Consider the following 11,801-nt stretch of genomic DNA (forward strand, 5'->3'; position numbering starts at 1 on the left):
AGAAGATTTTTTTTAATGTATCTTCTCTATGGTATTTAAAAAAATTTTTGTGCCCCTCTTGTCTTTAATTGGCAGAAATGTCCTCCCCAAAAGAAGCTATTGTATTTAAGCCACATCACCAAAAACAAAAAACAAACAAAAAACACACAAAAAACAGAGCATAATACCCTTTTACTGATGTGTTTTACAGATTGACATGACCGGAGTCATATGTTTTCATTTAATTTCCAATTCCCTCTTGCACAATGTGCACCAACTGAATATATGCTCTGAGAGCCATAAAATGGACCAAACATCTATTCCTTCAAAAGAATGCATAAAAGTATTTTTAAGAATTTTTTTTTGTTTAAAAGGTGAAAAAAATATAAAGAAACTGGTTCACTCCCTTACTTTATGCATCCATAATCTAAACCAAAACAAAATTTAAAAGCAAGAACAAACTACTGCTGTAAGTTTTTATAAGTCCATTTTCTCTGTACATACAAACTACTGAAGGGAAAAAAGAATATAATCCATGGTGTTTCAAAGAGGAGAAACAAGGCTGTCATTAGTATCCAAAAACTGGTGCATGGATGGTCTGCTTTTATAACGTATATTTCTTTCTCTCTTCTGTTTTTCATATCCAAAACTTCTAAATGATATTTTAGGGGCACAGCAGATTAGATTCCAGCACTTGGTGAACAGAATTCACAAGCGGTGACAAAACTCTGTCATGTTCAGGGTGCGATTTTGTTTATATACACTGACATGTATATATTTCTTTTAGATTTGGCTGTAATAGACTGGCCATGGTTCAAGTGGGACTATGGCAGTACATGGGTCAGGGACAGTGATTTTGGCTATGCACACATTCATAGTCGGTCCATGGCTTCCACCTAGTAGTGCTATTTCCGAAGGTCTAATATACAAACTGAACCATCTGATGCACTGGCTCCAACTTTGTCTCCTGCTGCATTCCAGCAAACTTCAAAAATTCCACCTGTTCCCCTATAACTGTGAACTAGAGCACCTGTCTGTGTTTTCCAGATGTGCACACATTTGTCAAAAGAACCACTTGCCAGATACCTGCCATCAGGACTGAAGGCTACACTGTACACAGGCTCTTGGTGTTTTGTCAAAGTATGGATACAAATCCCTCGGTCTACATCCCATAACCTAATAGTAGAATCAAAGGATGCACTTGCTAACATAAGGTTGGCATTTGGATTATTTGTCCCTGGGCCTGTTGGACTCCACTTAATAGTATAAATTTCTTTATTATGTGCTTGCAAATCATGGACACGATTGTCTTGTTTCATACTCCATATCTTCAAAGTCATGTCATCAGAACAGGAGGCCAGGAGATTGCCAGTTGGATCCCATTTGATAGCATTTACTTCATTTGTATGTCCCTGGAATGTTTTAATAGGTCGGTCTTGTCCTAATTTGCAGACATGAATGCACATATCTGTACTACAGGAAGTGAAGGTATTGTTGCTCTGCCAGTCAACATCCAATGTTGGTGTTGAATGAAAAGGAAACTGTTGCTTGGCTTCACCAGTATGTGCATCCCAAATAATTATAGCCTTATGTACTCCAGCACTTAGGATGAAAATTTCCTTTCTTATTCCATTTTAATGCAAATATAGGGCCTTTATGCTGCCCTAAGGTGCTAGCAAGATTACCATCGTTAGTCCATATTCTGGCAAATCCATCATATGAACCAGCTGCTAGAAGTGTACCTTCACCCTTCCAATCTAGCGATGTTACATCCTTGTTACTTGGAACATCTTGTCCTCCTTCTCATATGCAATGTCTAAGTACTGACTGTGTGGAACCACTAGTGTCATTTTCACATGTTCTATTTCCATGTTCTTGCTGTTGAGTCTCCCAACCCATGCCAAAAGATCACTAAAGGGATTCCAGGCACAGATGAAAACTTCAGATTCATGGCCCTGTAACACAACTGCTTTGTTAGGAGGGATTTCAACATCCCCATCTACTTCCATCATATCAGTATGATTATTTGCTATAGTATATGCTCCATTCTCTTCCCCACTTGCTGTATTTTCTCCATTATTTTGCAGATCGTTGTTGGTTGGTTGCAGCTGCAGCAGTTGCCACCTGTTGTTGTGCAAGCTTATCTCTGTAAGCTTGTTGTTTTGTTTGTACTACATCAGGCATTAGGGCATCTATCAGGGATAAAGATTCTATGGGCCGACCATCAAACAAGGTACCAGCCTCATTTATACTAACTTCTGCCTGTACATACTGTAGACCTTTCTGAATGATAGAGATCAATGCAGCAGGTGGGACAAGTGCACCATTTATATTAGACTGACTTATATGGCTTTCTATACCAAAGGCAAATGCTTAATGAGAAAATCCTGACTCTTGCAAGTATCTGTATACCAAGAAGTTGACTTCATCACTGCTTATACTCATGTTTATTCCCACTTAAACCATGAGGTCACAACACAGGCTATAACCCTTCAGTTATCTGTCAATCTTGTCTTTCAGATATTTCTCTGTTGTACATGATGTTGCTGAGTTCCATAAAGACAAACACCAAGCAGCATGATGTAAAAGAGTCCTGGACTGATTCAGGAGGCCTCTGTTCTAGTATAAGGCTTCAGTTTCCTCATCATTGGCAGTGCATTGATGTGGGGATATGCAACTGAATATCCGGTACGGCCAATCACAAGCTGCTGTTGCCTGTTGCTGGACACGGTGGCCTCCGACTGCGCTCCCCCTACTGGGAACGGAGGCACAGGGAAACTCCCCTCCTGCGCCTCCAGCCACCCCCAAAATAACCTCCGAGGTGGGGTGGGGGTGGGGGGTGCGAGGCTGCCAGGCAATTATAACCCCGGGAGGAGCACGGGCACAGCGGGGATGGGCCAGCCTGCAGGACACTTGAAAGAACAGCTCAATTAGAGCCTTTTTTTTTGTTGTTGTTACTCTACCCTACACTTTAACTGCAGTTTGTCTTTTACGATCACACAAAGCAAAACAGAAAGGAGAACAAAATAACTCTCAAATTATTTGAGCACCTGAGTGGGGGAAAGTATTTCAGTGCTCTCCAGCCCAGCCCTTGGAGGTACCTTGTTGCTGCCTTTGTATAACCTTCCCAAGCTTCCTTTCTCCCACATTTTAAAGGGACGTTTTTTGTTGGGTGTGGAAAGGAGGAGAAAAGAAGGGATCAACTCTTGTGTCAATCCTCAAAATAAGGATTGAGATTTGAGCGCTGAGTTTAAGAGCATAATTATTAAAAATATTTCTATGAAATATGGGGAAACTGCTGATTAATTTTACGTTAATAGTTTATATTTTATTGTTTATTTAATTGACAATAAATTCCTGTTTAAAAATAAAAACAATATGAAAATGTGTACATTGAAATGCTTTATTTCCACTGTGTTCCAATTCAATTTGCCTTGTTCTTTCCACCAACTCAAGTTTAAAGGTAACCATTTTGCTGCATGAGTCTAAGATTCTTGCTACCTTTTGATTTCCCTAGTCCAATTTTTGAAATACTCAACATAATCACTCAATAAAAAGTTCTGTGGAGCTCAAGGAGATTATAAGCCTCAGGACATTTTCCACAAGGAAGGAATTAGTTTAACATAACCATTCAGTTAAGAAAGAGAAGTGCAATAGTGTCCCTGAGAATTAAAGTGAAGAAATTTAAACTTTATTTCTAAATCAAACTTCTGAAGATATCTTTTGCCATGCCAGTAGTTGCAAGCTAGGAGAATGTAGCACTTTTTAATTGGGTTAAAAATATATACATCATCTGAAATGCCTGATGTAATTAACTTCAGTGATAATGCACAATCATCATCTAAGTTCATTTATCTTTGTATAGACCAAAGAGTCAATTTAACTAAGAATGTAACAGGAATCATCTTTCAGCTCTTTGATGAGGTTAAAAATTTATGAAACTGGCATTTTACTGGTTAAAGTGGACTTTCGATTTTTTTGTGACACCTTCTACCATAAAACCCCTTATTTCTCTGGTAAAAGGATCTATGCAAGAAATCTGCCAAATGTCAGTTACTGTGAAATAAATTCATTTCCAGTCTTTGTATCTGCTAGACTCAGAGTGAAATGGATTTATTTAGTCAGGGACTGTATTTATCACCAGACTTTGTAACTCCCCAACTTTGGGCTTACAGTGTGAACCACTGTGACTTTTTTAGTCTCTTTTTCTTTCGGTATCTATATTAATGACCCACAGAAACTCTATGTCAGGTAAAAGGCTGAAAACCAAGACCAGACCAGGCCATAGCAAGTCTTTATTAGGGGAACAGATCTGCCAGGCTGTCTCTGAACAAAGGAGAGACAAAAACAATATGGCCAGGACAGCAAGTACCTTTTATAGGAACTTGTAGGAGCTGAGGTGCAATTGAGTGAGGTAGTGGCTAGGGACTGGAGGAGCCTGTGACATCACTAGTTGCTAGAAGGAGAGCAAGTATTTGGTTACTCTTTTGGTGAGAGTAGGGGCTACTGGAAAGAAGGTGACTATTATATACAGTAGCCACCCTAAATTGGAGGAAAATCTATCACTCTACACATTTCTTTTCCCTGGGCCACACTACCTAACTCTTAACAGTGTACTTTTTTTGAGGAAATCTTTAAAGGAAGTTTTGTGACACCATAGAATAGCCCTCGCACAAAAGTGCCAATTCTTTTGTCAAGAATCTCTAGGTGAACTGGCTTAGGACTGTGAATCAAAAGGAAAAAAAAAAGCCATTAATTTCTCACATGTTGACATGAAACAAGTTTGTGTAAACCAGAATAAAAATTTTGTTTTCAGGGTAGGTAGATGAAGCAACAAGTTAGATATTGCCTCTTCATTTAATTTCTAGTAAAATATAATTAGTAAATCATAGATAAAGATCCATATGGGTCAAAACATTTGACTATTCCTATAATTCTATGGTTATGTACAGTAAACACAAAACTTTGTCTCCAACAGGCTAAGCATTGCCAAATGAAATCTGTCATTTGGGGATATTAATTAAAATGGTGGACTCCAATTACATAATTCATCTTCTACTGTCCTTTTTGTCTCACAATGAAGAGCCACCAAATATATTTTCATGAATTCTGGTGCTTTGCTCACCAATGCATTCCTTAGGAATTGCCTTCAAGAAGTCTCCACCCAAGGGGTATGAGTTTTCACAATTAACTCCCTATTGTTATAATATTTATTTTACAAGGGAAAAAATTGGAAGGTTAAGTAAATCACATAGCCAGGAAGTTATAGGGCCAGCCTCCGGGCAATCTGATAACACTACTATATTGTAGCATTTCTAAGATATGTTAGAAGAGCTCCTCAAAATTGAAGTTCACACAAAAACACTTTTTTCATGCTCTTAAATAACATAGAGTATAGGCTCTCAAATATATTTGAAATGAAGGCATATGAGAACAAATACAAGACGATATTTAAGGATCTAAGAAGGCAAAGTGTGCAACTCAGTAAAGAGTTGCAAGAAACCATAAGGCCATTTTAGAAATGAAAGTTGCACTAAAAATAGAGAGAAATAGAAAATGAATTGTTAAAAATAGTCAGAGAGAAAATGTTAGATAACTATGAAATATAAAATGGAAAAATTAAATTAGATTGAATTGGTAAAATATGACATGGAGTCAAAGCATATTTGTACAGATTATACACTAAAACAGAAACTAGAATAATTGTAGTTGAAAAAATATTAATGACAATGTTGCTGTAATAAAGGTCTGTATTTATCTAAAATCTTCTAGTCTTTCCCCCTCAAAAAATTCATGCGAAAAATCTTAAGTAAATATTGTGAGTAAATTCATAAAATCAATGCTGAGAATTTTATGGTGATAGAGGTAAAAAAGGAAGAAGAAAGAAAAAAGAAAAGAAAAGCATGTGTAAGACAACATTGACTTTGGAAGTCTGTTCAAAAATCACAAGACGAATGACTTATTTTCTCCAAAGTTATTAGGTTTTCAAGTGTAACACTGAACCCAGGAATAGGTTCACATAAGCACAGCAACTGAGTTTTACAAAGGTACAAAAGCAATTCAATGGGGAAAAACACCTTTTCAAAAATTATTTTTGAATATCTATAGGGGGGATTTTGGCATACACTTCTCACCTTATACAAAAGTTAACACAAAATACATAATAGACTTAAACATAAAACTTTTAGAAGTAAATACAAGAAAACATCTTTGGGATCTAGGGTTTGGCAAAGTTCCTAGACACTACACAAAAAACATGACCTATTAAAAATCAGTAAATTCTGCTTTATCAAAATTCTTTTGCCCTATGAAATACTGTTAAAATAATGAAATGATAATATACAGACATGAAGAATTTTTTTGAAAACTACATATTCACTATGGACCTAGTATCTAGACTCAATAAAGAACCCTCAAAATTCAATGGTAAAACCCAAATAATCTAATTTGAAAAAGGTAAAAATAATGAGAAATTCTCAGAACTTTCACCATCGTCAAGAAAAGGTCTTGCCTCTCCACTGTAATTCTGTAGGGAAAGTGTGCTTGTGGGCATCCATTTCCACTCAGAAGATTCTAGTAAATCATCATTTTGACTAGTGAGCTGACAGAAGTCACTCTTCATCTATAATAGAGTGGGGTTGAGAGTTCACCATTCAGAGAAAAAAGAAAGAAAATTAATCAAAACTGTGAAGTAGAAGGGTAGAAGAAGAAAGATGGAAAACTTGTTTTTAAAAATCATGGAAGTGGGTCAAGTACAGCAGCAAAGACACTACCTTGCACTATAAAGAACATTTCACAATTAAACATTTTGTAGATTAATTGAAGAACAAGTGATCATTACTAAGGACATAACTATTGGGTTGAGCAATGGGATGTAAAAAAATCTCTCAGAAAACTAAGAGTGTAATTCCGTGGTACAGCACTCGCCTAATGGGTGCAAGGCCTTGAGTTCAATACCTAGCACTTCAAAAAGAAAAAAGAAAATAAAAAAACCATGACATTGAGTAAGATGTAAAGAATCAAAATTATAAGAAAAAATAAGAGATGACCTAGAGTTCCACTATGTTAATGTATGCATTTCAGAAGAAAAAGAAAGAATGAGTAAAGGCAATAAATAGAAAATAAACAGAAGCGAACTCTAAAGAAGAAAGATCAGTTTTCAGATAAGACATGTTCAGATTTCTCAATTAAATTAACTGGAAAAGGCAGTCTTTAAAGCACACCTTACATAACCTGACTTGTAAGGATAAACCATTTGTAAGTTTCTGGCAAAAGGGATGAAGTATATACCAAAGAACCAAAAAAAAATCACAATTCTGTCAAATTCCTCAGTTGCAAAATATGTTTTTAGAAGTTAGTGGGAAAATGTTTGTATGTTATTTTTAGAAAACTGATTGCAACAAGAGAATCTAAACTGAAGAAAGATTTTGACAAATGTATCTACACCTATGTTGGTCTATCTATCTATCTTTTGAGTACTTTAAAGAATTCTTGGGAATGATTGTGTCTGAATCAGGCTGGTTTTGCCTGTCATGAAGTACGCCTATCAATGAAGTGACAAGCTTTGCCAAAGAGAAAGGGTTTATTCATGAGGCAGCCAAGCATGGAGATATGAAAGCAAGTCTCAAATCCACCTTCCTGATGATATGGTTTAGGGTTATTTATGGGATAAAGAAGCAGGGTGAACTGAAGTATAGGGAAATGTGAGGTATTCAGTGGTCTGTGCATGGGTAATCTATCTTTAAGCTCTTCATGAGACACATATTCAGAAGATGACAAAGATAGTAACATCTGAGGGTAGAGACATCACAGTAGATCCCTTCTGATACTTCCACAGGCCCACAGGAAGGGTTAATGGTTTCAACCAGTTTGAGAGAGATAAAAGTGGAACTTCCTGCAAAAACAATTTAGGTGACTGTTATCATCTTGACTCATAGGTTAGGGATGTTAGAAGTGTTATCTACAATAGAGCTAGTGAGATACTAATAATATATATTTTTAGCTATGTGACCACCAAACCTGGTTATTTCAAGTCAAGTAAAAGCAAGTGCAGCAAGCTAAGTCTCAACTAGAGGGTTTATTCAGGTTTTCCTTTGATTTCATAATCCACATATTCCATTTTCCCCTTAAGAAAAATAATTGCAATATGCTTCTAAAAAACAAACAGAACAAAGACCTAATGAAGAAGACAAATGGTAAAATGTGAGTTTCAACAATACAAACAAGGAGGATAGCTTGTTTGTATTAGTACAGCTGTATGGGTTGCTAAAATATTGAATGACTTCAGTATAGTTTGGCTCATAGTTACTGACATGATCGCTGAACTCTCCCCCACACCATGGCTCTTGCTACTTGGAATCTTCCCCCCAGGGTCACCCAGGCCATATCAGAGTCCAGCCTATAAGGGTTTAATGTGTGGGCTACGAGGAGGCATCCAGCTTTATAAATTTGTTGTCATAGAGCTGTACAAATGGACTTCATATGATTCTCCCTTTCATCTGTGCATCAATAGATATACAATCTGTCCCATTTTGTCTTTGTCTCTCATGCTCTACTCAGATTCAATATGGGTTAATCTATTTTTTTCAATGTTTGTAAGCACACAGTGCTTGCTTAATGTAACTGGCATTGTTTTGTGTGCTTGCCAATAGAGATATCTAATTAGTATACATATAATTTCATCACACCGAGTTGACCTTTGCTGCTCCAATGATTTGTATACTTCTAGATACAGAGACAGATATAGATATAGAGACGTAAAAGTGTAATATTAACAGTGTATTCTAATGCATAATAACAGTAAAAATTGAGGGTTCAATAAATATTAATATACAGTATAATTTTACCTATCCAATGGTGTACTTTATTTCACTAGTACTCTATTCTGAAATATTTAATTTACCATGAGTGTTTTGTCATTGTAAGCACACAGTACTGTGCTCACTTGTCTATTCAGCTTGTGCTATTGTATCACAACGCCTTTGACAATGTAATTTAGGAACAAAAGATTTTTTCCCACTGTTCTGGAGATTGAAAAGTTCCAGACCAAGTGCTGGCAGGTTTGGCATGTGAGCAGGGATGTTTCTCATAGATGGTGCCATCTTAGCTTCTCCACAGGGCAGAAGGGACAAATGAGAAGACCAAAACTATGTTTTCACATGAGAAAATAGTAGAAGAGCTAAAAAGGCCTAAGCTAGTTCCCTCCAGCAATTTTGTAAAGCATTAATCCATTAATGATTAATTACTTCCCAAAAGGTCCCACTTGTTAGATAATACCACAATGGAGATTAAGTTTCAACACATGGAGTTTGGAGAATACACATGGAAATAATAGGAATATTCATTTTTAATTATTTTCAGGTAATTTCCTAAAGTATAATTTCTGAGTCAACTATAAAAATAATTTTAAATTATTTTTCTATGCATAGTAAATTTCCTCCCAGAAACTAGATTCTCTAATACTTTAGTTAGTAATGTATTAAAGATCAAGTTTCCACATTTCTTATTCATTTGCAAATAAATTTGGTTAATAACGGGCAATATTTTTCCTTTTGCCAATTTAATTGGGTGAAAATAGTATCACATTATCTTAATTTGTATTTCTTGATTTGGAAATCATAAAAAAGATATTCTCTAGGTGGAGATAATTATCCATTACTTCCCTCATTGTTTTGAATTGACCATTTTCCATAAACTAAATTATGATATATATTTGAACTCTTTCCAGACATGTGCTGTCCCATAAGGTAGGAACTAGCCAAATATAACTTTTATCTTAATTAATGAATGGACTTTAAAATGAAGCCGAATAAAAATTCAGTTTTTCAGTCACACTTGCCATGTTTCAATAACTTAAAAAGTCATGTGGGAATAGAAGCCAACATATTAGACTGTAGAGCAATATATTTTCATCATTGCAGAAAGTTATATTGGTTAGTGCTATTCTTGAATTTCTATTCTGTAATGCTTTTAAAAACTAATAGATTTCTATAATCTTTAAAAAGTAATGTCTATTAATTTAGAATCTTTTGACTACATCTATGTTATTAATATCTTTTCTTCATTTGGTGTCTTAGTCCATTAGGTGTTCTGTGACAAAACACTATAGATAGTGTGGGTTATGAAGAACAGAAATGTTTTTCTCTCAGTTCTGGAATCTAAGTCTAAAATCATGGCTCTGGCAGATGCAATGTCTGGTGAGGGCCCTTTTCCTAACTCATAGGAAATTAGGTTTGCTGCTACCATATATTACAAAAGGGCCACGGGGTGTCCAAGGGGCTTGTTTTGTAAAGGCATTAATTCTTGTCCAGCCTGAAATACCACACTGACAGAACTGGGAAGATCAAGGGCAATGGAGGGTGAGGATGTTTTGTTCTTATCAGTAGTTCAGTAGCTTCATAAATAAACATGCCTCAGCGTATTTCTTGTCTTTGGTAAATTTTCAAAGGATTAAACCTTTTATTTTTGGCAATTTTGTCCAGCTCTATTGTTGGTTTTGAAGACTTATTGCTCCTTACTCCATCATGTTGTGGTCATGATGTACATGATTATTTCACATGCTTAGTTTTCCTGATAGAGCGAGAGAACTTGCTTAGTTTTAGGAGTTACTGTATATGCGGTTCTTTGGATATTGTAAATCCAGATAAATCTTGATTTTAAAATTTCACAGAGGCAGCAACACCTCAGATGAGCCCATATAGAGGAAGCAAAAATAGAAATGTTTATAGCATACACCTTCTCCTCTGGACAAGAGTTCATTTTTGGCACTTATTGTATGAACAAAAACTAGCTAAGACAGGTACTTTATTTACTCTCCTTGAATCAGATGACTCCTCATAGTTTCTTTTCCTCATCTTAATGCTTAGGGGAAATATAGTGAACAATGTGGACATTATCCCAAATAGAATTTGGAAAATATTCCTCTGTTGGTGGCTTCTCCACATTATTATGTTTGGAATATTGTACTGAAATAATTTTTAATATATTTATGAAAAACTGTGCAGCAAATTAGAGATTCATTTGACCAACTGAAAAGATTTCTTCATGTATTTACGAAGAAGTTATGAATAATCTAAGTTACTGAGTATTATATTAGCTTTCCAGAATTGTAATAAAATATCTGACATGGGCTACTTATGAAGGAAAGATGGATTTGAGAAGTTCAAAGTGAAAGATCACACAGCTCCTATTGGTTTGGCATCTGATAAAGGTGGTGTATGGCAACCCATCCTTGCGGAATGCAGTAGGTTCCAATGGTCACATCTCCAACTAGAGTAAATAGAAAGGGGAGACCTGGGTCCCACAATCTCACTAGGTCCTACTTTTTAAGTGTCCATAGGACCTGACAACCTTGAGCACCAAGACTGTATACATGGATATTTGAGGGACAATTAACATCCAAACCATAGTGTAAAGAAAATTTAAAAATCCAAGGGATGATCTCAACAGAGCCCCTGACTTGAATGTTATTAATAGGAGATGAGGATATTGCAGAAACCCAACAGATAAGGGAAGACCAAATCCTAAAATCATGTCTGGGATTCCTAGGATTACCACAGACTAAAGGCTATAAGTACTAAAAAATTCTTATGTTTATGCTTACTTCTTGCTTCCATTAGTGTGTAGTTTCTCTTATAAAGAGTAGGGAAAATTCCACATCTTGACTCCAGGTTTCCTTTACAATCCTTCTTCTCAAAGAAATCCTGCTACACCGTTTCCACTGTTGAATCCTTGACTGAGTTAGGCTTCCCTGGGTCGACTGTCCTCTCTTTTTCAGGAATAATGCTAACCTAATTTCATGCTCCATGGAGTTCCTGATGCAA

At 36.0% G+C, this 11,801-nt stretch overlaps 1 pseudogene; it reads right to left on the reverse strand.

The window, feature by feature from the left end:
• Positions 1-731: 731 nt before the first annotated feature.
• On the reverse strand, positions 732-2,510 carry LOC101696679 (F-box-like/WD repeat-containing protein TBL1XR1 pseudogene; annotated as a pseudogene).
• Positions 2,511-11,801: the final 9,291 nt, after the last annotated feature.

The sequence above is a fragment of the Heterocephalus glaber genome, unplaced genomic scaffold (assembly GCF_053883595.1).
Source record: "Heterocephalus glaber isolate CG9 unplaced genomic scaffold, H.glaber_assembly_v1.0 deba00001472, whole genome shotgun sequence".
In the NCBI taxonomy this organism is placed as follows: Eukaryota; Metazoa; Chordata; class Mammalia; order Rodentia; family Bathyergidae; genus Heterocephalus; species Heterocephalus glaber.